Source organism: Macrobrachium nipponense, chromosome 1 (assembly GCF_015104395.2).
Source record: "Macrobrachium nipponense isolate FS-2020 chromosome 1, ASM1510439v2, whole genome shotgun sequence".
Classification (NCBI taxonomy): Eukaryota; Metazoa; Arthropoda; class Malacostraca; order Decapoda; family Palaemonidae; genus Macrobrachium; species Macrobrachium nipponense.
This window is the reverse complement of record NC_087200.1, coordinates 67534768-67544767: the sequence shown is the minus strand read 5'-3', so window position 1 is coordinate 67544767 and position 10000 is coordinate 67534768.

Genomic DNA, 10000 nt, shown 5'->3' with positions numbered 1-10000 from the left:
CATTTTAAAGTACCATTAAACTACCCCATATTTTACTCTCCAAACGGGAAACAATTTATGCATGTTGTCAGTAAGGCCGTGGTGGAACGGCGCTACGCCCCTTATCCGCTTTTTTTAAAGATTCTTGGCAGGCACGTCATGTTCTGGCAAGCGGTAATATAGCGCTGCGCGCGCTAACCACAGGGATTACAGTGGGCCGACCAACCTAACCGCGTGGCTGGCCAGACTAACCGCGGACAATCCACCACCCTCCGCGAGCGACTGGCCCGCCTAACCGAGTGGCTGGCCAGTCTAACCGCGGACAAATCCACCATTTGTTAAAGTACCATTAAACTACCCTAGATACATTATTGCACTTACCTTACAATCGGAAATCTTCCATGTCAGAGTCGGAGAATTCTGGTTGGGCGATTCTGGGCCTTTTGACTGGGGCCGGGGCGTCTAGCATAGGCATTTCGGTTTGAACACCGCAATCTCGGGTTTGTTGAGGTTGAGGAGTACTGCGGGACAAAGGACGGATTTTCGTTGGCGTTGACTCTGCTTTCTTTAATGGATACGTGCGTTTAATGAGTTCGAGGAATGTTTTGAACAGGCAACCACTGTTGTTAAAGTAACGTTTTTTAATGCAGTACATTGAGAAATGAGAGGGTACAGTGTTCTCACCGTACCACTCCGCGGCAAAACGTTTCTTTTTAAAACCCGCCATGTAGATTCGATAGTGTTGGTGTGTATGTTTTTGTCGGTTGGATCGACAAAGTGTAAAGAGTGATTGATATTTAAGTGTTCTTTAAAGTGCTGACTTAGTGTAGTGTATGATTTCCAACAGTCTGAAATAATGATTGAATCTGGATGAATATTTTCAATGAGGATGGGAAGCAGGGTTTCGGCCGATCGGTCCTGAACGATTTGGAAAAACGTGTCCTTTGTTTCGCGGTCTATTCCACCTAAAACCCAACAACCATCAACACGCCAACCTTTGTTGAATTTGCGTTTGCCAAACTTTGACTCGTCAATTTCAACAATGTGGCCGGGTCCACCGATTTCGCGATTGTCCTGGACCAAAATGTCGATACAGACTTCCCGGCAGAAATTATACCAGTCCACCATGGTGTTCGGTAAACCGATATGGAGAGTCATTTTCATAAATGCCTGTGGTAGCTCGTGGATCCAGCCATAAATTAATTGGAGGATTGTGCCGAAATCCAGGTGTGAGCGGGAGAAGAAAGAGCCGTTCCGTATAGTTGTTCTTTTACGACACGTGCGGAAGTTGCAGCGCCACACGAAACTGTCTTCCTCTTTAACGAGGCTCACGGTTCCCACTTTACACTTGTCGCACGTTCCACTGAAATCGCCCAACAGTCCGCTTTTGTAAAAATATTTACGTAGTACATCAACATATTGGCATAACGTATATAGCACACCAAAAGTAACAGGGCTTTCACTCAAAAAAGCAGCGAGGGACGGATGCGATGCTACGGGATGCGCCATGTTGACTGCTTTGAAAACTCGCGGGGTCGGCCCAGGTGATAAAGGCCATGCTGGGTCGCCGGGACTACTTAGGGCGGCGGTTGGATTTGGGTGTTGTGCGGCCCGGGAAATTGGTAATTGGCTCCCAAAACTGTAGGTAAATAATGACGGAATAGGCCTAACAGTGTCACCCATGTGAATAAAGTGCGGTATCGTAACGGAATTCGCAGAATCAAAGGCAATGGGGGCTTGGTGAGGTTTTTAGAGAATACAGTTTTGAAAATTCGCGGCGCGGAGGAGCCGCCATGTTTGTTTGGTTGGTGTGCGGCCCGGGAAATTGGAAATTGGTTCGCAAAACTATAGGTAAATAATTACGGAATACGCATACATCGACACCTATGTTAATAAAAAGTGGTATCGTAACGGGAATGACATTAGCGTAAGCAATGGGGGCTGGGCGGGGTGTTATAGGAGACACATTGCCTTTTTTAAATGTTCGCGCCATGTTTCGAGGGTTTAGGTCGTGAGAGGTCGGGGTCGTAGGGACTAGTTACCGTGGCGGATGGATTTGGGTGGCGTGCGGCCCGGGAAACTGGCCCAGTAAACGATAAACTACCCTATTTATTTATATATATATATATATATATATATATATATATATATATATATATATATATATATATATATATATATATATATATATATATTGTCTTGAAATTGTATCTGAGATGATTGTCTTAAACCTTTAATTGCACCCATTGTTTACGCTTGTTTGGGAAGTTTTTCTTATCTTCCAGGTGTGTCGGATTCTAGGTACTAATCTCTTTATAATCCCTATCTGTCAGTTATACGAATCTTCTTGTATGTCTTTTCTCGTATGTATGTCAGTCTCTGCCTCAGTAAAGGACTTTTAACGTCGAAAGATCTTTCAGACCTCCTTCGTTTATTTTTCCTTCGTGGCATATATCTTTATTTATGGATTTATCACGTTCCTAACTTTCGTGATTCAGTTATACATAACATATAATAATATATATATATATATATATATATATAAATTATATATAGATATATATATAATCATATATATATATTTATATATATATATATATATTATTAATATATATATATTACATATATAGTATATATAATAATATATATATATAATATATATATTATATATATAATAATAGATATATATATATATATAGATATATATATATATATATATATATATATATATATATATATATATATATATATATATATAATATATATATATATCTATATATTATTATATATATTTATATATTAATTAACATATCATATATACATATATATTATATATATATATATAATCTATAATATATATATATAGATATATATTATATTACTATAATATAATATATATATATAATATATAGGTATATGTAATTTTATATACATATATATATAATATATATATAAACAATAGCTAATAGTATATAAGATAATATCTAAAATAAAGAGATATATATATATATATATATATATATATATCTATATATATATATATTATAATATATCTATATATCATATATATATATTTATATATATATATATAATCTATCATAGATATATATATACTATAATATATATAGATATATATATCTATATATCTCTATATATATATATATGATATATACTATATATATAGTATATATATATATATACTATCTATAATATATATGTATATATATATATATATATATATATCTATATATATATATATAATATATATATATATATATATATATATATATATATATATATATAATATATATATATATATATATATATAAATACTATATATCATATATATATATATATATATATATATATCTATACTATTATTATATATTAAATATATAATATATATATATGTATATATCTATATATATTATATATATATATCTATATATATAGTATATATATATATATATATATATTTATATATATATCCTATATATATATATATATACTATATATTATATCTATATATAATATATATTTATATATATAAATAATATATATTTATATTATATAATATTATATAATATTACTAGATATAATTATATTATATAATATAATATATATATATATATATATAATAATATTTATATCTATATATGTATATATATATTATAAATATATATATATTATATTATATATATTATATAATTTAATATATTATTTAATTATATATATTTATATATAATATATAACTATATATACTATATATATATATATATATAGATTGTATGTATAACTGAATCACGAAAGTTAGGAACGTGATAAATCCATAAATAAAGATATATGCCACGAAGGAAAAATAAACGAAGGAGGTCTGAAAGATCTTTCGACGTTAAAAGTCCTTTACTGAGCAGAGACTGACATACAGGATAATAAGTTGTCATTTTTAGATGTTCAAGTACACAGAAAGTGAGGCAAATTTGAGAGCTCTGTTTATAGGAAAAGTACTTTCACTGGCTTGGGATTGAATTATCCCGGTTTTTCACCAAAGTTGTATAAACTTAATTCAGTACATACTATGATAAATAGAGCTTACAATGTTTGTTGTGATTTTAATTTATTTCGTCAAGACATGGTCTTTCTCCTGAATTATTTTGCCGAAAATTCTTATCCCCTGTTTGTTTTTTACAAAGTTCTGAAAAATTTTCTAGATGAGAAATGTTGTCCCAGACCTGTGTACAGTACTAAAAGTAAAGATGTAAAGTACATTAAATTGCCTTTCCTTGGTCGTAGTAGCTACATGATCCGAAAAAAAAGTTACAAGAAATGCTTAGGCATAGTTTTCCCCAAGTCAGTTTCAGGTTTGTTTTCAACCCTTTCACCATAAGATCACTTTTTAGGAAGAAGCCTGCTCTTCCTGTGGACCTTAATTCGAGTGTCGTTTACTTGTTTACCTATTCGCAGTGTGGTCTGCGATACGTGGGATCCAGTTCCCGCTGGCTTAGACACAGAAATTTGGAACACAGAGGTCTTTCTGTTAGAACTTTAATTTCAGAGTGGCTGGCTACTAGGAGGATGAAACCGGAATTAAACAACAACTCGTCCGGTATCCAACTAGCTATTGTATGATTTCAAAGAAGGTACACAAGTGGGTGCCACTTTACTTTGGATGTGGTATTTTGTTTACATTTCACCTTATTTTTTGTTTCACGTATTTCAGTTTTAACTATTTATTCAATTAGATTTTTCTTAATTTTGTTTTTGGTATCGTAATTTTGTGATTAATTTTTGTGAATATTTTAGTAGGACAATTAATTTTATTATAATTTATTGATTTCATCCTTGTAAAATTTTCAGCCTAATGATAAGGTTTATACCTCGAAAGCTCGTATAATAAAGAATGTTCTTCCTAATCTTGGCAATATTATTTATCATTAAGCTAAGATTTCCAAGTAGCCGCCCAATTATTGAGACTATGTATATACCTGGTGTTTCGAAATTAGAGCCCCCTCCACTGAACAAATGAAAAGTTATGAAGTTTTCTACTATAGCCTATCTCTAAGTACATTATCTTAAGTTTATATTAAGCTAATTTTCATTTTACATTTCTTGTATTTTCAGACTGAGTGACGGAGTTAGATGCAGTCATGACTAACAACTCGGAGGAAAGCAGATGGATTGACCGAGTCCAGGTTATAACCTTCAGAGAGGCCAGGGATGAATTCTTTGTTAAAAGAAACTAGAACAAAAATCCATATGACTGCCATCGCGAAAAGAGTGAGAATCTTGGAAGGCCTGAAGTCCTTCCTCAGGAGTCAAAAGACATCATAGCTGAGACATTTGGTAGTCCAAGAAAGTCTTTACGTAAATTGGCGCTTGAACTAGAAACAAAAAGGGGAAAGAAGAGAAGTTATAGTGCTGTGCATCGAGAGTTGAAAAAATCTGGTATCAAGCCATTTCATGCTATCAGCAAGCCCAACATCACTCAGCAACAGAGAGAAGACAGTGCATGGTTTTGTGGTTCATTTCTTAAAGATTGGGATGAAGCTGAGTTTCTCCATGTTGCCGCATCAGATAAATTCTTCATTTACACAGTTAGGAAGCCAAATCATAAGAATGACATCATTTGGGCTGCAAAGTTGGATAATATTAGCGATGATGTGTGCTATCGCCAGTTTGTGAAATTTCCTGAATGATTGGGAATTTTTCTCTGTTTCACAACCAAACGGGTAATGTGGATCATCAAAGAAAAAGGACAGTCATGGAATGACGAATACTTCAAAGAAACTGTGCTTACTGGTGAGGTATTTCCTTTCCTCAAAGATCCTGAAAATGTGTTATCTGTTGAAAAAGTCACATTTTTGCATGATAAGGCACCATGTTTCAAGGCTCTTCAGACACAGGAGCTGCTTCGAAGTAGTGGTATTGATTTCCTCTCGTCAAGTGAATTTCCAAGTAGCGCCCCTGACTTTAATGTGTGTGAAAACATTGGTAGTATCTTAAAGGGTCGTGTTGAAGCACGCACAGTGAACTATGGTGGTATACCAAGCATCGACGACCTGTGAAGAGAGGTGACCGAAGTGCTCAGGGAAATGGAGTTTGAGTCTCAGCTTTTTTGCAATTTGCTGAAATCATACCGCTCAAGAATGCAGGCTGTGGTACAGGCAGATGGAGGCCGCACAAAATATTAAATACTAAGAGAGAGCCTTAGATAAATACCTATTCTGAATTACCTTTATTTTTGTCCATATCAATTTCAGATTATGCAGTAAAGGGGGAGCCTCTAATTTCGATACACCCCGTCTTTATATATATATATATATATATATTATATATATATATATATATATATATATATATATATATATATATATATATATATATATATATATATATATATATATATATATATATATATATATATATATATATATATATATATATATATATATGTATGTATGTATGTACGTACATGATCTCTGATGAAATATAGTATTTACTCTCTACATTCTGGCGTGTGTGTGTGTGCATGCTTGTGTGTATGTGCGTGCGTGTGTGTGTTTATTTTTCATATGTAAAAGTGAATGTTTGTATGTTTGTATGCTTGTCCATATGTTTTGTGTGCTATAGAATTCCGCATCACATGACCGATCTAGACTAAATTTAGTACGTGGACATCATTTGACCCATCTTAGATAATTGAGTAGGTTTCAAACCCGGTTATAGTATCAACTTCAGTGTTTGTGACGAGAAAGTGGACTGGGTAGGAATAGCTAAATCGTTTTGTAATTTGGAAAAATTTAGATCGTTGTCTATTGAAGATTTCAACATCTGTAAGGGTATTGTTTATGGCGTATGTTCTTTTAAGTGCTATTCTAATGTTCCTGGTAGGTTTTTAGAGGCGTACAGCAACCTTAAAAAAGATCAAACGTTACACATTACGAAAGCAGATAAATCGAATGCTCTTGTGTGAATAAATAAAGATGATTATGTAAATAAGATGTTAGTTTTTTTAAGTGACCAAGAAACTTATACAATACTGAACCATAATCCATTAGAGAAGGTTAATAGTAGTTTCAATAAAAAAACGTAAAACATTGTTAAGGGGAAAAGATGATTTAATTAAGAAATTTTGTATTGTATGTGCATCCTTACCCTATCTTTATGGACTTATTAAAACTCACAAACAAAATAACCCTGTATGACCTATTATTAGTTTTGTAGGGTTATCAACTTATAATTTGTCAAAGTGGCTTGTCAGTGAATTGTCACCTCTTATACGAAAAATTTCAGGATTTTCAGTAAAACGTAATATGGATTTTGTAAACCGTCTCAGAAGCTATAACATTAATTACGTATCTAAATGATTAGCTTTGATGTAGTTTCCCTTTTTATTAAAGTTCCAGTTGACGACCTGATAACATTTTTAGCTTATGAGTTGGATAACTACGAATTTTCTCTGCGAACTGACACCATTTTAGAGTTACTAAAGCTGTGTATCAAGGAATGTAAATTTACTCTCAATGGTAAATTCTATGAGCAGAGGTTTGGTATAGCTATGGGGAACCCTTTGTCGCCCCTTTCAAGAAACATTTACATGGAGTTTTTTGAAAAGAAACTTCTATCAAATATTTTACCTGAGAATGTTCTTTGGTTTAGGTATGTCGATGACATTTTGTGTATGGCCTTTGTGTGCGGATGTGAACCGACTTTTAATTAGATTAAATGCGCTGGTTCCCTCTATAAAGCTTACACTTGAGGAGGAAAAAGATTCAGTTTTGCCATTTTTAGATGTAAGTGTTTAAATTTTCGGTTTTTAGGAAACCTACAAATGTAAGTTCTTATATTCACTTTTACTCCTATCACAAGTTGAAAGTTAAACTCTCTGTATTTTCTTCCATGTTTTTAAGAGCTTTAAGAATTTGTTGTCCTGAATTTTTAGAAGACGAGATTACCAAGATTTATGATTTTGCTTTTAAATTGAAGTATCCGGCAGTTTTAGTTGATGTTGCTTCAAGAAAGGCTAAGAAAACATTTTATGCAGTGGACCATGTACAGGCTTGTTACCCTAGTAATTTGCTTGTTTTACCTTTTGACAACAGGTTTCTTTTTTTTCCATAAATGTTTAAAATTTTTAATGTTAATGTTGTCAGAAAAAATTTAATAAGGAACTCTCCACATTTACAAACGGGTTGCATTTACGAAATTCCATGCAGAGATTGTGATAAAAAATATATTGGATAAAGTGGCAAACTACTGGCATCAAGATCAAATCAACATAAATATTGTGTACGTGTAGGAAGTATATCGGGTGCTCTCTTTTTACATATGAATAATTTTAATCACGCAATTAATTGGAACAATTCCAAGGATATTTTATTTTGTAGAGATATTATTAAAAGAAACATTATAGAATCTAGTATAATAAAATATAAGTCAAGTAGTGTTTTTAATATTAGCAACGGACAATATAAACATGATAACTGGCTTACGAAATGTATTGTTGACAACTTCGTAACTATGTAATGAACTGCTTAGTAGTTCCATTTCCGTTTGTAGTTGTTCTTTAAGTGTAATTCTAGGCTGTGGACCATATGCTTCTTGACTAGGCTGTTTGATTGTTCTGCATTTTACCTTTTTGTTTTTATGTTTACCTTTGATATTTCGAAGCCGTTTTTCATTCTTTTATATATTGTACCCTGGTGAGGTGTATCAAGAATACACGAAAGCGCTAGGTACTGCTGCTTTTCATTTTTCCTGCTGGCTCTTGATATACAATTTTCACGTGTTACTTGTGACCGTATAATACACACACACACACAACACACACATAACCACATATTTATATATATATATATATAATATATATATATATATATATATATATATATATATATACATATATATAATTATATTATATATATTATAATTATAATAATATAAAATATAAATTATATAATATTAATTATTAATAAAATAAAAATAAAAATTATTATATAGTGATTATATGTATATTACACACACACACACACACACTATATATATATATATATATATATATATATATATATAGATATGATATATATATATATATATATATATATATATATATTATATGTATGCTCCCTTTACCTGTTTCTTAGTATTGTTAATTTTTTTTTCTTTTCTAACAACTAATACCTTGCTTCTTCCAATGAACACCATATTCTTTGGAAGTTTGAAATTTAAAGTCAGTGGCCCCTTTGGTTTTGTCCCGTTGAATAGTCTTCATCTTTCGAATAATAATAATGATAACAATAACAAGTGAGGTCTCCCTATCCCTTTCTATTATGAAACATTCAGATCACAACAAGGAGAGGTTATGTGAAACTTTAAAATTTATTTACAGTATAAAAAAGATCACCATAGGCCGTGAATTCCAGTAATAAAACAATGAAAATCAATTCATGAAGTAAGCATTTAGACGTATGGGCTTTACTATAAAGTACGATTATTCTCATTCGTAAATAAACTTAAATATGTTTGCTATTACATGACACTGCCTAAAATCTGAGGTCTTATAACCTGACTCCTCCTAAAAATTAAGTCTTAACATTTTCGGCAAGACATCTTCGTCACCTGGAGATGACAAGTGTTGTGGAATGCAACTTACCTTTCGGAGTGGAAAATGACGAGAAAATTCGCAGAGAAATTTTCATTTTTGTAGACTCAGAAAGAGAAGGGTCAAGGATTTTCTTATTACTTTGCGAAATGGCTCTAGATCAGTGGTTCTCAATCTTTTTTGGTCCTGGCAACCTTTCACCACATGTCAGAATGTCAGGCCCCTCCTTTTCCAAAATTGTCTGCCTCAAAAGGCGCATTCCAAATTATATCCAATAAACTACTTACACAGATACACAAGCTAGTGGAGAGGAAACCCAGCCTGACCTATCTGTAATGCGGACCGATGCGCATTGCTTTTTGTGTGGTCCTAGAGCCAGTTTGAGCCTGATAATCTGTGGTCACAATCCCCCCACTCCAC